This window comes from Vidua chalybeata, chromosome 4 (assembly GCF_026979565.1).
Source record: "Vidua chalybeata isolate OUT-0048 chromosome 4, bVidCha1 merged haplotype, whole genome shotgun sequence".
In the NCBI taxonomy this organism is placed as follows: Eukaryota; Metazoa; Chordata; class Aves; order Passeriformes; family Viduidae; genus Vidua; species Vidua chalybeata.
The window spans coordinates 11,992,246-12,009,954 of NC_071533.1; positions in this window are offsets into that span (position 1 = coordinate 11,992,246).

Below are 17,709 nucleotides of genomic sequence, written 5' to 3' on the forward strand. Positions count from 1 at the left end.
TGCACACCCAAACACGTCCTTTTGGTACCATGGGAAACGATCCATCAACATTCAAGACAACTGAGTGTTTATCTGATTTGCTGCTTCATTGCATATTTTTTTCCCCTTGTTCAGACACAAAATGGTTTTTACCCATGTTCATTTAAGTGATCCAGAAAATATAATTCTGTTTTCTGCTCCCAAAATGGCCTAGGCAACTAGTGGTTTTGTTTCAGCAAACCATTTAATTTAGAGCAGTAGATTTTGTATAGTTTCTGGTTAAACCCATCATTGCATTTGATGTCCATATATTTTAATTTCAAGGGAGAACAAGTTGATGGTTTTTGCATGTTTTAACTAATTAATGTAACTTGCTAAAGTTTTATGGTTTGCAGCTTTTTGCATAAAAGATGTTTGTTTCTTTGAAGAAAGATCTACTCTCAGTATTATAAAGACACATGGAAACAAGAATACTACTATAGTTTCAAAAAGAAATTTGGATAATATTTTGAATGTTATAGTTGCAATATTTGGCTGTCTAGTTACAGAGGTATGCAGTAGCATTAAAATACTTATTTGGGAATGTTATATGAACTTCTTTTAGAGCATAAATTATGTAACCCCAGTTGTCTAAAGCAGTATCAAGATATTCAGGTGTCCAGCTAGAGAGATATTTGCTCCAATATATCCCTCATTGCATTGCTCGTAATTGTTAAAGCATTACTTAGACAGACAAACTCTGTTCCATATATGCACACACGCATATATGGAATGTCACCTGCTGACAGCAAGAGTTTGAACTAAACAATCATAAACATCAGTAGCTTTTACTCATTTGCCCAAGTGTTCTCTAAAGTGGCTGATAAGAGACACCTTTTAAGCAGCATTCAACCCCTCTCCCCTAAAATAATAAAGCTTTGTTTCCCTCTTGAAAAATTTTGATGTTTATAGAAAGCAGTCTATGCTATGAATTTCCCTTCTGCATCAATTATCCACTGGAATGAAACAATCTACTGGAGGGAAAGAAAAGAACACACTTCAGAGTATTCTCCCACCATCTGGTCTTTCATAGAGATGCTGTCAAATCACCTTCACTGAAGTACTGAGATGTATAGCAAAAGTGTCTTTTTTTTTTGTCTTTGCCTGAGATTAGAATGAGGAAATCACAGAAGGTTCATCAATAGACAACTCATCTCGCAAGACTTCTCTGAGTGCATGGGTTTTTCTCCTTTGCCACTGCTGAAGAATGGCATATTTGTTGAGATCACTGTACTTGTGACAATTACATGATTGAAACTTGTAATATAATTTAAATAATAACAGTAGTGCTTTGGCTGAGATTCTTTTAAGCATCCAGAATATGGAGAACTGGGTCAGGACAGGCAAAGTAAAAATTGCTCTTAGAGATTAAGATTACAGAATGTTATTCTTTTGATGTGTTTCAAAATGGACAGTTAATAAAATGTCGCATAAAGGCCAGAAAAAGATTGGGAAGACAGGAAATTTGATGAAGAACAACTGCTGTCAGTATAAAATCATGCAGAATGTCTAAGACAAGGCAATATTATACAAAACACTCTGAGACTATGTCATGTTGTAAACTGTAAGAATCAAATAAAATGTAGAATAAACAAATACAACACAAGGAACACCTACAGAACTGTTTCAACACATTACATTAGATTAAACAATTGCCTATAGCATATGGAACAAAGTGATACTTAGCATTCTATGAGCATTAGCATACCAAGTAACAACAGGATTCCATTAAACAGTCAAATTCATATCTCAGTTATAATTCTGTAAATCTGGGGTGAACTTCATAAACCAAATAACCCCAATTATTTTGATTATATTTAATTGAGTCTTAACTGGCCATAAGTATTCAATCAGCAATGATAGCTACTTGAAGATATCTGCCAACATACAGCAAGAGTTATACCATATAATAAAGGGATTGAAATGCTACTGAGGAGATTAGAGAAGGACACGAATGTACCATGGACCAAAGCCATCAGTTACTGTAACGAAAAAGATAATTTTACAGGACATTAGCTTATTTTGAGGTTTAGCTGTTGTTTTTGGAACTGCAGTAACATGGTCATTGCTACCATTGCTTAGGAGGCTTGTTGGCAAATGCATCAGCTTTGACAATAAAATCGACAGGGGATAGGCAGAAGAGGAGTTCAAGGAAATTTCCCTACCCCAAAAATTACTTTCTTACCTTCCCACTCACTTCTAATAGTCAAATACGTCATTCTGCCTTATTCAGTGATTCTCTTTTGATTGCTGGTTGTCTTCTCTTCTAGGTAGGAAAACTCATAAGTGGATTCTAGACCATCACATTCCAGTGACTCGCTCATCATTTCACAGACTGCATTGGCATTACAGCTCAATTCTTATTTCTGTGACAGAACCTGTAACAAGAATAGGATTGGTAAACCAGGAAACTGTTATGATGATGATTGTAATGAAGAAGAAGAAGAAAAAAAAAAAGGCAATTTTCCTCTATTCTTGTACTCTAAAAATTACATTTGTGCTGCTGCAATGAAATCAGTGATGTTAGTAAGAAGCAGAAATGTCTCAGAATAATAATTTATGAAAATATCAGACTTATCTTAAACACAGACACATATGCAACCAAACTGATTTTTAATTAACATTTTATATCAGAACTCATCAGTAAAGTCAAAGTGTTAGTAATGTTAAACTTTCTCAGACGAAAATTCAAAGCACAGCATCATCTGTGAAACTGTTGCAATGGAGCAGAAACAGGTTGGGTATTTTTTCTGCCTCAGTGAGGAAGCGCACATTAAAAGCTGGTTCATAGTATTCCAATAACATTTGTAATATTGCAAGTCCTTTTAAAGCTGGTGTGATGCTTCTTATGTCTTTTTTCCCAATGTTAACAGAAATTATTTTCAGCCTAAAAAGTAATTGGATATTATCTCTATCCTGTGGCTTTTCACTTGAAATAGCAGACTAAGACAACATACTAACAAAAATCAACTTGTAAGAGAATCAAAGAAGGATGTGTGGTAAACAACTTGTTACAAGCTGGACCATCTCATGTGGCATAGAGTTTTCCCTCTGTTAATGAGCAGTAAACCATTTTCACTCAACACCTCTGATTCTGTTGGTGGTTCTTACTTTTTCAGTTTCTAGAACTCCATACACTGTAGTTCCTCCCCTGAAATAGAGCAGTGAATCAAATCAAGCATGACTGGATAAGTGTTTTCTAAATTTAAGAAACAGATCATGAACATTTGAATTACCAGCAAAGCACTTTCATTCATTTATCATCAAAAGTTAGAAACATCCATTCTCAGTCAGGTAATTAGCAACATGAGTGTCAGAGAGTTGTCAGCTGCACTTTAAAAATGCAACTACCCCTTTAAATATCTACAGTATGTTGTGAGTCTCGGGAAATGTGAGATGTACATAAAAACAAAACATCAGATTCAATCACCACCTTTTAATTATTTACCATAGACAGGATTTTTAGACTTCTCTTGATGGATTCCTAAAAAATATTCAAAACAGCAGCATTCATCAGAGAATCCAGCTATGAAACTTGGAGAAGTTCATGGTGCATCATTCATGTTTTGCAATTCTGTGTTCTGAAGATGCCTTCAGCATTGATTTTGTGCATGTAACTCTAATTTATGCCTGAATTTTGCTGGGTTTCCTGAATTAAAAACTGCTCTCCCTATGAGCTTCATCAAATATATACTTTTGTAACCCATCTCTATGACCCCACAGAAACAGCTAGTATGTCATCTAAAAAGGTGTTTGAGCTACTGTCTCCCCACCTATATAGTTTTGCTGATGATTTTTCAGATGATGGATATAATTATAGCCTGAAGTCTAGATATATCAGACCCCACGAATACACTTCTGCAGAAGGCATTGTATTTCTACCAGAGATCTGAGGCAGACACTCTGTAAGTAGAGCCTATACACAATTACTAAAATAAGTGGAAATCTGGGAATAAATTTGGATAGTTTTCATGTGGTGCCATAGGATTAGTTACCAACACTACTGAAAAACTACCTAATAAAATAAGATATAGTTATATATGTATATATATATACATATATATATATAGATATATATAGATATATATGGGTTTTACAAAAATACTATCTTACCAAATTAAAAAAAAATTGACTCTTCAGAATCACAAGTTTAAGAAGGTTATTTTTGTGTTAATATTAAAATCATCCATGTGATATCTCTTAAAGCTTGCAAACTGTTACAATAACTATTTGCACATTTGATTTTTTCAATTTCAATGCATAACACTTCTGGCCAAAACAGAAGGGAAAAAAATACAGTGGCTTTCAAAACATCCACTCTGAAAAATACTTAAATGTTTTTGTATTCTGTCACCTCCCCACATTGCCCTGAGCAATTTATTTTGAAAATGGCATCTGTAAGAAGTGTGAGAAAAAAACCAAACAGATTCAACTGGCCTTATTTTGGAAATTACAACAATTCAGCAGCAGGAAAACTTTGAAACTTTTAAAACTTAAGATGGATGATCACATTTTTACCCTCTTGTCTCTTTATTTTCCCTTCTTCAGGTATATTCGCCAGAGCTTTTATGAAAGTCTGGGCAGAGAGTATGTGATATTTCATTCCAGTATCTATAATAAAAATGAACATTTTTTTATTTTATCATATATTATGATCTCTTGTGTGCACACAAAAGTCTTTTAGAATATATATTACCTCTTCTGAAGTTACATGTTACCTCTCTTAACCTTAGAAAAGCTATATGCTATGTATCTCAGAATAAATAAGAATATATGACTTTGGAAGCACTGTAATTAGAAAATTAGTGTTTTTAAACTCAGAGGCACTATAATTAATTACTGTTCTCTACATGTTTAAAAGTTTTATTAATATTTTGGTTTAAAGTGAATAAATGCATGGGGTTTACCATTTCAAAGCTATATGAAAGTATCTTCATTTTTGAATAATTAGTTACTTTATCAAGACATGTCAAAACTTTCTAGGGTTTTGTGTTTAGTGCAGATGTATGATAAAAACAATGGTGTCCCTTAAATATTTCAGTAAACATGGAAACTGAGGGAAAGCTATTTGAAATGATGTCTACTTCACATGGAAGAGCATTAATATTTTGCAATTCTTACACAGAAATAATATTTCCATTATATAATGCTAGTGAAGTTAGTAAGTGGCTTATTACATCTGAATTTTATTTTTTGATATATTTTTCATTAGACTGTGACTTTCATAGGTTTATAGAAAAACACTAGCCTTGCAGACGCTGTCCTGAAACCCAGACTGTATTACAACTAGAGACAAGAAAAAAATAAAATGTATGCCAGGAAGTAGATTTCCCACTCTTCTGTATATGGAGCTATTTGACTTTAATGACTTTCATTAAGAAGAAAAAATTTCATTGAATGGAACAAGGAACAAACTGACAAAGACATATTACCAGAAAACTTCTGTATCTTCACAAATGCTATTTCACACTAGTCTGCCAATTTTGTGCTCCACACTTATTTAAATTAAAAAAAAAAAAAAAAAAGAAAAAAAAAAAACTGGTTTGGTGAATGAGCTTAAACACTAAGGAACAGGAAATTGATCTCCATAAGGTTTTATGTATTCCTTTTAGACATGTGGAGAACTGTGGTATCTTGCCACACCTAAAGACAGGCTAAAAAAAGAGGACAAAATAAGATAATTAATTTATAATCACTACAGCGTCTTTCCACAACAAGATTCACTAAACTAAAGTGTATTATTTATGCCATTTTTGTAGCTTTGGGGTCAGTACTTTCTGATTATATTACAAGCTGTTTAGAAAGATAAATGATACACCATGAAAAAAGTGAAACTGTCAGAACCTGTTGCTTCTAAGGATTTTTGACCAATATCAGGTATCAAGATTGCAAATACTGTTCCTCTAATGGAATATTTTTCAATACACTGCACAATCAAATAAACACAGGCTTTGTTTCTTCTTCTCTCAAGAGAGTTAGAAAATTGAGACATCAGAAATTTAAATCAGATGTCTTTTAAGTTTACACTTGCATTTTAATATTCATCTCAGTGCATCCTAATGTCAACACAAGGGGGAATTTCTTACCTACCACACCACATACACTATCTTAATGTAGGTCTCCCTTCCCCAGGCTTTATGCACATCAGCCTTTTACATTTACATCACGGGTGACTCAACAGATTATACAGTTTACTGTTCCATTCAGCATGATGACTAGAGCTCTTCTCCTCATTTGTCTGCACTTCATCTGAACTAGAATAATGAATGAGAACTGTTTTTCTCATAGATGTTGCAAGCTTCTCTTCATAGAGTTTAACATGCCAACAAGATTTTAAAAATAAGTGTTGTGATACAGGGATAAAACAATCCTAGAGAAAAAAAACCAGAACTTTACAGACTGTTGGTTAAAGACACTATTCTACAAATATAGCCCAAATGTAAGAAACACCCTGCATAAAAATTATCTGTGTACTACTGAAAAAAAGTTTTATTAAAAATATATATTTGTAAAATCTTTTCTTATGTTGAGACTCTCAGAAGATCTCTTCTAGTGTCTTTTCACCAGTGTGAAGAACAATTCAGGGAAAATTAGAAGATGGTGGAATAAAAGTTTGTTAGCTAACGAACCTAACTTCCAAAACTGAGTAGTATGTCCTCTTTGCAAATAATTTAGAGCATGATTTAATAATTTTTTCAAGGCAAAGCATGAAAGAGAGCAATTGCATAAAGTTATTCAAACTGTGTTTAATCTTATTTTCATTTGAGACACAAATAGAACAAGTTCTCTTTCATAAACAGCTCCAGGGCAAACCAGTGTGATTTTTAGAAAATCATGTAGAGGAAGAAGATTTTATATGTTGCTCATTTAACTTCTGAGTAAGAATAACACTACAATATTAATTTTGAAAAAAGAGATGTACCAGGATGTACCAGGTATGAAGACCAGATGGTCTTTAGATTAGCCTTTTGATACCCAATCATACTAAGAAAGAAAAATCTAGATATTTTTCATTTATTATGAGCATTATTTCAATTGTTTTTTACATGCTTCTTTTCGTTAGAGAGAGAAACATCCTTTGAGTTTATAAGCATTAGAAAGAGCCAGACAATATCTTCAGGTGGTTCTAAAGAATACATAGCAGCTCAATCAACAGTATTTTTCTCCTAGCATGCTAAATAAATATGAAAAATTATCCAAAAAGACAGAGACATACAAGCCTACTTTTGAGAATGAAGGTTTTACTTGACAAGGGAAAAAAGAAACTTTCCAAGTATTTACTAATTTGACTTCTTTCTGAAACATATTGGTTTACCAGAAATTTTACCCAGAAGGTGTTTTTAATGAGCTACTTGGAAGATTCTTGTGCAAGAGGGGTTTAATACAAAGGCAATTTGTCTTAGTAATTCACATCTGTTTTCTATACAGTAAGACTGAATTTACTTAAATATTTTGTGTCATTTATATTTCCTTTTGGCTAGAAATAAAGTGGGCTAAACTTACCTAAAATGCAACTTTATTCAAAATCTGGGTTTCAACTGTATGTAAGTCTCTTGTTCCAATATCTGTTCAGAAATGGTTCCCCAACTTCAGAGTTAAACACTGTGAGAGAGAACATAAAAGATAAATTTTAAAAAAATTAGTATTGGAATCAAGACAAGGAGACAAACTGCACTAGGAAAATCAACCCAAAAAAGACATTTCTGGCTCCCAGGACATTGTTGAGTTGATTCTCAAAGAAAACACATTTTTAATAGTAATATAGATGCAGAAATGGGGAATAAAAGCAGTAAGTAAAAGGGTATGATCTTTATTTTTCTCTGTACAAGTTGCTACAGTGAAAGAGTAAAAACGTATCTATTGACTGATACAGAAGCTTTCTATTTTATCCTGCTCTTTTGCCAGCAAATTTGAGACAGGAAAGCCACACTAAGACAATTCAAAATCTTGCTATTGCTGTGGTAGCCTGAGTCTGATGAAGATCAATTGGCTATAACACCACAGAGCATTTCAGAAAACCATAGAAGACAAGTGAATTTGCCTCTGATTTTAGTTAAGAACAATTCACAGGAGTCTGACCGATATAAACAGAAAAAAATCTGCCTAAATAGTATTAGAAAGGAGCCTCCTTCAGTAGAGGTAGAGATCTTCTGCATGTACAATTAAAAAAGAAAGCCATGAGGCCCATAGCTTTAGAAGAATATTTTGTAAGCATTATTTATCAAATGGTAAAATGCATATTAAGCAAATTTTCCAAGCTGTAAAAATTAAGGAAAAAACCCAAACCATGCTGATTCATTAAGCTTTGTGAATCTGCATGATAATTTAATTATGAGAGACTGAAGGAAGCAGTCATACTGAAACAAAACAAGTCATATAGATAAATTGCTATCAAATTAACATGTATAAAATGTTTAGAATTTATGCTATAGGCCCTTTCAATTTCAAGTTTACCCAAGGGAAATGGAAATTTTGAAGCCTGAAGAGAAGATAACAATTTTCAATGCTTGCACACTGTGAAATTTTCAAAGATAAGGTGTTAGATTTACTTCAAGTTTTACTTTGTGTTTTGGAATTTAAAAGACAAAAAGTAGTTTGTCTTTAAAATTCAATAATCAATAAACATAAATGGCCTAATGTTTGCCACATTAAGAAGAAAAAGGCTGCAGTTCAGTTTTCAACAAAACTTGCAGTAATAGTCAATCAGCAGGATTAGTTTTGCATGAAAGATTATTATAGGAAGCTAATAAAATTCAGTTAAAATTCTTAAACTCTTCTAGATAAAGCTGGTAACATTACTGAGGTATAATCAAGATATACCATTTAATTAAGAGCCAAGAGTAAGTCTATTTTTTCAGGATTTTTTAACAAAGTACACATTAAATAATAATTTATTCTCTGCAGTTTTTCAAATTTAGAAAAGTGGGATACCATAAAAAATAGAAATAAAATTAATCTTTGCATGTTGGATTTTTATAGCAAATAGAAATAATCAGAAAGGGGACATCTAATCCTATATTTTGGATCTCATTAAGTCCTCTGTGTTTCATGTGAGCAGCATGAGTCTGAAAATATTACTAAAATTCTACGGATTACCACATTAACATATTTTTTTAATAAACCATGAGTAGTACCACAATACCTGAAACTTCTTAAAATGGCAAAAATTATTACAATTATATGCAAGTATTCGAGAAAAAAAGGCATAATTGGGAGTATGAGTGCATCATCTGAAGTAAAGAGAGGACTAGAAGTATTTGCAACAGCATATCCATAGATGTGGTAGAAATTACTAATTTGCCAAGAAGTTGATTGTCAAGAATGAAATAAAATTAATGTAGTGCCAATCAATTAAATACTCTAATTAATTAAATTAAATTAATTAAATACTCTAATACTCTAAAAAAATACCCCAGAAAAGCAGACCCATAAATGAAAGGCTTTTACAGTGCTAAAAACATTACAGCCTGTGCAAGAAAGCGTATTTGAGCCTTTGTTTGAATTAGGTAAAGAATGTCAAAGGATCAGAGATTCCGAAAGGTTTTAATGGAATTGTAAAAGATCTGTCAAATGCCACAGGAAAAAGCCAACTTCTAGCTGTACATCAGCAACACCTGATTGATTTTTAAGGTGGTGATAGACATGTAGAAACTCTACCTGTGACCCTACACATAATATCAGTATCCAAATATCCTAGCCCAAGCTGTCATTTGATATTTATACCACCAGAGTCAATCATATAAAAATATTTCATATGCATAATCCAGATCTATTCATGTAAATACAAGTAATAAATAACTTACAATGAAGAAAACAATAAATTAAATTAAATCCCTATGGATTAGCAATGAAGACAACATTTTCATCTCTGGAGAGGTGTTGATATTTATGGCATTTAGAATGCAACTGACTGTGCACTCAAGTACCCCAGACCAACCTGATCAAGCTGCTCTATTGATTTTTTTTTCTCATCTTCAGATCAGGTTTGCTTCGTTGGCTTTGTTCCATGTCATTAAAAATTACTGGGTGATATTATGGTTTTTTCATCATAATGGTTATCAGCCAGCAGTTCCACATACCTGGGATCAATCAATACTCCAGTTTCTATTAATTCCTGAAGTACATTAGTCTTGTCTACTAGAACTAGATGCTTATATACCCTTACATACCTTCCCAATACACATCTAAGGATAATAGTGTTACTCAGAGTTTCATCCTTGAGACGCTCATCGATGCTGATGAAGCCAAGAACAGATGATATTTCTTAACTCAAATCAGAGAGCCAACTTTTGCTTCTTCTGACCAGCTTAGTAAAATGCATCAAATAATTCTTTTACTGGCTTTATCTGTATGACCTGAGTCACCAGTAACACTCTCCTCACTACCTTGCAGTGCATATATCTTTTTCTTACCTTGTCCTTTTCTGACCCTTACAACTTTTGATAAAGAAATACTGTCTTAATTTCCCTGTTTTTTCAATGAGGCACCACCTGCTTTGCTTCTCTTCCTACCTACTGTGAGGTCTTGACTAAACTTAACATAGCTCTCTCACCAGCTCTAGGATATGACCATTTTATCACCCTTGGAACTCTCTGAACCCAACACATTCACAAAGAGGAATAACACACCCAAAATTGGCTCCAACCTCTAATGCAGACAAGGCTACAGATGTCTCACAAGAGCTCTTCTACTGTGAGTCCAAAGCACTGTTCTACTCCTTTAACTCAGTCTCTTAACTGGAATTATCTACCAGGTTGTACTTCTCTCAGGCATTGTGTATCAGCAGACAAAGAAGCCCTTTACATTGTATTTAACACATATTTCTTTTAATGTCTAGTGTTTTTGTGATCAATAGAATACAGTTAACTGTCCATGCAGCATTCCTTCTAATTTAGTGTGTAATTTTCTCAAAGTTTGTGCAATTAAGTAAAGCCAGGCTATTCCAAACATTCCAACACAATTGCTGAATAATAATTCTTGCATAACTACGAGATTAGGTTTCTATATTTATTAGTACTGAATTTTAACCCAAAATTATTCTTTATTTTTCATTTAAAATAAATGCTTATGCAGATTTTTAAAAATTGAACAGGTATGGAAGCCCATTTCATGTTCACTGAATAGCTATACTGTTTCTTTCTTGAAAGAACACAAAGAAAACTACAACCTTTACCCTTTGCTTGCTCTTCATGGACTCTAGCATGCTGTGAATTCAACTGTACATTTATTGTGAAATACAAAAGTCTTCTACAGCACTGCTTCCAGGCATCTTTTAATAACTGAAGTATTTGTCTGGAGAGGCAGTATTCCATAAAGAGTCCTGTCTCTTCACCTCATAACTTAAAATACACTTTTCAACCTTAACCTACACTAATCATGAAGTTTCGTTTAATTGTAAAGATATACGTGAGATCTAAGGAAATAATTGTCTTATTTGTTTTATAAAAAAATGTTTATAAATCTTGCTGGGTTTAAAAACAAAACTTATTTGTTTTATAAACAAAATCAAACTCTTATTAGCTAAACATTGGTCTGTTCTAAGAACAGGGTGGCTACAAAGACCTCTCATTATCTTCCAAGCATTATCAAGGGTTCCATCAAGCAGCCTTTATACTAAACAGGTAGCCAAAATTTAAAAAAATAAATTACCATTTCTCTATTTTATAAAAATATTGTGAAATTTCACTGATTGATACTTACAAAGTAATTATTTCCACTAATAGTTTTCTAGTATTTTAACTTCTAGAACTCTATACATAAATTATGCCTGTTATTATTCTTCCAATACAAATTTTAGTGACATTTATTGCTAAATTTTTATTTTAAATATTATCAAAAATATTACCATACAGAAATATATTTTCAGAAGCAAAAATGTTTGTAAGGCTATTTTATAGTTCGTATTTATCTTAACATTCTGCAGTGCAGTAATTAGAGTTCTTCAATCTCTAATTATAGCTACAGCCATTCTGGACAGCTGGAATTAATTTTGACGACATTTAAGAGACAATGTACAAATGCTGAACCTCTTAAACCACTATGAAAAAGGACCTTCCATATTTTGTATCCTATAATGTATCCATATGATCCATCCTATAATGTAGGGTTTTTTTTTTGGACAGGGATGGGGTGAGGGATGTCTAACTTTTCCCATAATTTGTTTTTCTTTGAGATGTTCCCATTAACTGGTTTCCCATTCTGGTTTTTTACAGTAGATACTCTGATTGATGTTCTTTGTAAGCTCCATTGTCTAACTAGAAGTCCTCTAGAAACAAAATTAATTCAGTGAAATGCCCTTTCATCTCTCTTGTTTTAAGACCCTGATGCTTAAGATTTTTTGGTTGGTTTAAAGTTTTGATTTTAAAACTGGATGTTCAAAAAACCCCACATGCCAATGGCAGTATTTTTAAAAACTTCCAGCCATGACTGCATGGACACTTCATGAAAAATATACAATGCATTTACCTCTTCTAGCCAAGATGTTTTATCATGTTGATGTAACAAGAGTCTTAAGGGTGTATTTATCTATCCCAGTCCTAAGTAGGTTGTGTGACACTTATAGGATGGCCAAGATGGAGACAGATACTTGGCTATAAGGATGTTTGTATCTTATAACTGCATTTTTTCTTAATTTTCTATAACACCAAGAAATGAAAGATTTATTACTAGAAAATGTATTTATGTGTATGTGCTTCAAAATAACAAAATTTCAGAAGATATACTCTCAGTCAACCACATAAGAAGAAGGTATCAAGAAAGCACATATAGAGTTCATTAGAGAGAAAAGTATGATGCAGTTTTTAACTTGCTACAAAATTCTGACTACATCTATGATTCACTAAGCTATAAATTTAAAACCAGCATAGACCTTCAGCTGAAGATATCACTTTGCTGCAGGCTTCAAAACAAGGAAAATAATTGTCAAAAAGAGCTGAAAGGAAGAGGGTTTTTTCTTTCTTCTTCTTTTTTTTTTTTTTTTTTGTAGCGAGACTGTTCTTTTGATTTTGTATCCTGCTAATAGTATCTTCATGCAGTGCACTATGACTTTGTTTATTTGTAGCAGATGTCTATCTAGTGTCATATTTGACCTCAAATTTATTGCAAATTGTACCTACTAGCTTTCATCCTTTACAATGAAAGGCTACAAAAGGTTCATTTTCTGAATCTGGATTTGTACATTAGAAGTTACTGAAATTATTGGTGAGGAAAAAAGGAAAAGTTCTTGTCAACATAGACTTCCTCTGTCATCACAAACCCAAGGAGGGTGTTTAATCATTGCAAAACAGAACTTTTATAATATATATTTACTTCTCCTCTTAAGGCTCCCATAGATCATAATCATCATGAACCATACCTATGTGCCCTTGATTCTGACAGCCATAATCTCATTTTATAACTCAAGCTCCCCAGAAAATAACATTTTTCTTATGTTTTTTCTTCTTATGTATGCATTTTCCTGCCACTCTCCAGGAATATAGATGATTTGAGTTAGGGTGATAGGGTTATTTCAAGGTCGCCCAAGTGGATTGATGAATAGCAGGATTTGTGTGAATGCTAGGGCGCCTATATGCGTATATATAAAAAAGAAGGCTTTTTTATAAAAGTGGTTAGAAATAATTTTTTAAAAGATTTTGTCTTTTTTTTATTAATATACTTAAGTCTTTGCACCTTTTGGAGTGAACAAACCAATTAACAATCTGCACCTCTGACTGATGTACATTATTCTTATAGTCTGAACTTACATGTTTCAGCTGCACAACTCCACGACAATTTGAGAGATTTCTTTTTTTGTTACAATATATTCCATTGGTTTGATATTGATTGCAATTGTGAACTCTGTTTTGGCAATATCATGACCTTCCTCATATTCCTTGCATAAAGAAAAAATCAAAATAGTAGTGCTCTATTGAAAAAAAACTAGACCCTCAGTAAAGTCTATTTACTAAGTTAAATAAGCCAAAGTTTATTGATCTAAGTCTGCTAGACTATTTAGCAGCGTCACTGTAGAGAATGTTTTTATATGGTATATTTAGGAACAGAAAAAATAGGAAAAGCAGGACATGCTTAACCACACTGAGATTGTAACTTATTGAATATGTACACTTTTCCAATCACCTAGCTCACAATTATTCAAGAAATAATTGATGCTAAAACATTTTTCTTTCACTTACGTAAAAGACTTCTTCCTGAACGCTACTGCAATCCCTGTTGTACCCTTCTTCAGCCATGAGTCCCAGAACCTGCATTTGGAGTAACTGGAATTCCAGCTTGCTCTGACTGTGGGTAGTCTGGACAAGCAGCTTTGCCCCTGACTCCTGGACCTTGACTTATTCACTAACATCCCTTAGAGTGCTTGAGGAATCTGCCAACTCATCTCGATTGAATTTGACCAACAGCTTGACACATTTCTTCTCAGCAACTCTGAATTCTTTAATGGAAATATCATGGCATTATTCAAAAGCATTCCCTAGCTGAGCTGAATGAAGTAGATGGAAGCCAAAGACAGCAACCCCACAGGAATTTGAACACAGTAAAGGCCTCTAATTTATGCAGAGATTAAAGTACAACTTGCTAGGATGTCTAATTCACCAAAACAATTAGGATTTGATTTTATTCTAGTCTGCAGCAGTGCTATTACCTTTCCATCAGGCTACAGAGATGTTCAGAAGAGAATTGCTTTTTATTTTCCCTCAGAATAACAACTGTTGCATGAGTTGCTCAAATATTCATTCAGGTTCAAGAGGTAGGAAAAGTTCCCAGACTTAAAATCTGATGAGGCTCCTTTCATTTTTGTGGCGGGGTAATCAAAGATGTAGGGGAAAAAAAAAAATCAACTACCTGGCAGCTAAAGAAGGGCAGAGCCAACAGTGTGAGCCAACAGAGATCCGCAGGCTGAAAACAATAGAAATAGAAATGTAATGAAAATAATTATCTCTGACTTGTTCATATTGTTGATTCATTTTTGAAAAAATTCAGCCAAAAATAGGTGCCTATAATTTTCCTATTTCTTCTCTTTTAATATTCTAATTCTAGAATATTAAACCATTATAAAATAAAATGGTGTATTTTCTATTGTCCTAGGTTTCAAACTTCATATTTACTGCTGAGACATACCTTTTCTTGAAGACTAAAGAGGCACTTCATTTAGTATTTCAGGCTCGAGTCTCTCATTGCCTAATAACTTTTGTGGCTGTTCACTTCAGCTGAACCTAATATTATTCAGATTCAGTAACATTTTCAGCCTGTTTTCCACTGATAAAAAACTCCACTCAAGAGCCTGCACAAGATTTACTGAAAAGAGAATGAGAATGCTCGTGAGCAAAAAAATTATTGTTCTGGTAATAAAAAATCCAGGTCACACATTTAGAAATACTTTATTCTTGATGTTCATAAGCAATCTCTAACACTGGTCTGGTTTAAGGATGAAACCAATTCCTGTGCACATTGAGTCCTGTCTGGCAATTTTTTTTCCTGTGATATACTCCAACTTGCACAAAAGATATTTACTCATATTAGAAACATGATGAGTTACAGAGAGAATTCAAACCAGCCATGTATGTCACACCCTTTCTCAGTTTTATCTCATCACAACTACTGACAAGATAAAAAGTGCAATTCCAGAACAACACTAAGCACTCTAGAACACCTGAAAGGAGAAGCAATCTCACAGTCAGGGAGCCAATGAGGAAAATTCACTCTTGCTTTTCCATCTATTCTTTCTTTTTTTTCCTTCTTTTTTCTTCACCTGCCTCTGAAGGGCAAAGGGGAAGAGCAAGTAAAATTGACTGCTAAGAAGAGAAAGCATGTAAGCAGGATTAGTCTCAAGGTTGAAAGGACTGGAAAATTTTTTCTTTCTTCCACTCACATTCTCTTCCTTTTCTTCATCCCTGGGTTTTCCTTGTTCCTCTTGTCTCTCTACACAATCCACCTTCAGTATACATCACTAACACTGCCAGCTCCCATTACCTCCCTTTTTGCCTCAGTAACAGTTCCTCCATTGATTGTGGTCATGATGACTCCTCCACACTCACTTTTTATTTTTATCATTTTTATATCATTTAATTTATATTCATTTATAGTTATCCTGGGATCAGAGAAACAGAACAGTACACACTTAGTCTCACCTAAGTGAGGAGGCATGTATTTAAACCAGGCTCATTAAAAACTAAAACAAAACTGGCAAATAAAGAATCTTCACATTATATTTAGTCATGTATATTCTCAGAGTCATTTGAAACAGGGCTGGGGTTTAGTACCTCATGCCATCTATGAAAGACAACAGATTAAATCACTGCTTTGCTTTAAATAATTTGGGGTGTGATTGGTCCCATTATACTTAGCAATTAGGAGAGTTATAAATTAAAGAAATATAAAATGGATAGATCAATCAAAATTCAGTGTGTAAACAAAGTGGGAGTACTTATGATATAATTTACAGAGTATTCAAGACATTATAATGTTGACAATTCATTCAAATGGCAAAGAACGTAACAAAATGTGAAAATAGCAAAACATCAATCATGTCTCTTGAAAAGACTGCAGCTGAATAAAGGGAAACCCATTAATTTAATCTCATTTGGCCATTTTTCTCCTCTCTGAAAGAAAACCACAGATCTACTTAATGACTTCACAGGGCGCAGCAGTTGGAAAAGAAAGAGGGAATTAACCAAAATAAGTCTCCCAGGGAATCTTTGAAATAGATTATTCTATTTAATTCCTTAATTTCTTCAAATTAAACGTCACACCTCAGTTTCTAGACATATTTTTACACCCAGAACATTTAAAAAGGAAGATCACATAGAAGTACTCCTTTTTTAGACCAAAAATCAAAGACAGTCTTATTGATCCAGGCAAGTGTTTACACAGATATCATGTCAAGGCTGGAAACAGAGCCCACATCTTTTTTCACAATATGAGCTAAAATAGATTCACTGGTAGCATTTCTTTTTTTTTTTTTTTTTCCAATTAAAATATTCACTATAAAAAACTGCGTCAAATAGACTTTTCAAAAATTATCTATGTTAAGTTGGGAAATCAAAGACTGATAATCCAGGAAACAGGAGAACTGATGTTGTCAGTTGTTCTTAGCTGTATTTCGTCATTTTAAATGAACAATTTGTACTATTTTTGCTCCTCAGTCATGACTCTGTGAGAAGTACAACTTAACCAGAACTTACCTACTGGCAAGGTGGAGCAGATGTTCTTTTTCAAACAGGTCTGTGATAAAATGAAAGAAAATAAATATAAAGCACATTTAAAATTATTGCTGGAAGTTACTTGGAAGCCTACATCACCACCCTCCAATACAGAGAAGAATGTAGACCTCTGGAAATCAGGCTTTTACAACTGTAGGAGATAATCTGAAAGTCTCAGACTTTAAACAGTTTCTGCACACAGTTTAAATTGTTAAAATTCAGGTCTCAATGAAATCATGTCATTTCCTAATTTTGGAGAACTTGATTTCCTAGTTTCATTTTTTTTTTTTTTTAACATTGTGGCTACTGACATAATTTTTAAAAGTTATAAAAGGTATTTTGTATAGAATTAGGTCCTCCGGGGGTTCCCTGGGTTCCCAGCCAGTCCGGGGAGTGATCCTCGGCTGACCGGTCCGCAGGGAGGGGTAGATGTAACCCGGAAAGCTCCACCAAATAAAGACGAGACGTCTCCCGAGCAGCAGGATCCGAGAAGTTT